Here is a 399-nt window from a genome sequence, read left to right on the forward strand (position 1 = left end):
CATGCTGCCGGCGGCGAGGATGGAGCACATGGCCACAATGGCCAGCGTGGTGCCAGGGACGGGGAGAGCCAGCCCTGGGGGGGGAGAGGCAGAGGGGTGAGGGGGACGGCAGGGTCACACCAGCCACCCCCCAGCACCGTGGGGCAGCCCACACTCACCCGTGTCCTTCTTCTCCCCACGCACCACGGGGACCGAGGGGCTGCAAGGGGGTGATGCTCTGGGCTCCGGTACCATGGTGAGCCCCGTGGGGACCGGTGGCAAGCTGGGCAGAGCCGAGAGTAGCCCCAGGGGACCGAGGTGGACACTGGCTTCCCCCAGGAGACCTGCAAGGAGAAGTCCGTCAGGCTCTGCTAGGTGCAGGCATCCCCCGTAGGGCTCATGGATCCCACCAAGAGGGGG

Source organism: Charadrius vociferus, unplaced genomic scaffold, assembly GCF_000708025.1.
Source record: "Charadrius vociferus isolate BGI_N301 unplaced genomic scaffold, ASM70802v2 scaffold863, whole genome shotgun sequence".
NCBI classification, from domain to species: Eukaryota; Metazoa; Chordata; class Aves; order Charadriiformes; family Charadriidae; genus Charadrius; species Charadrius vociferus.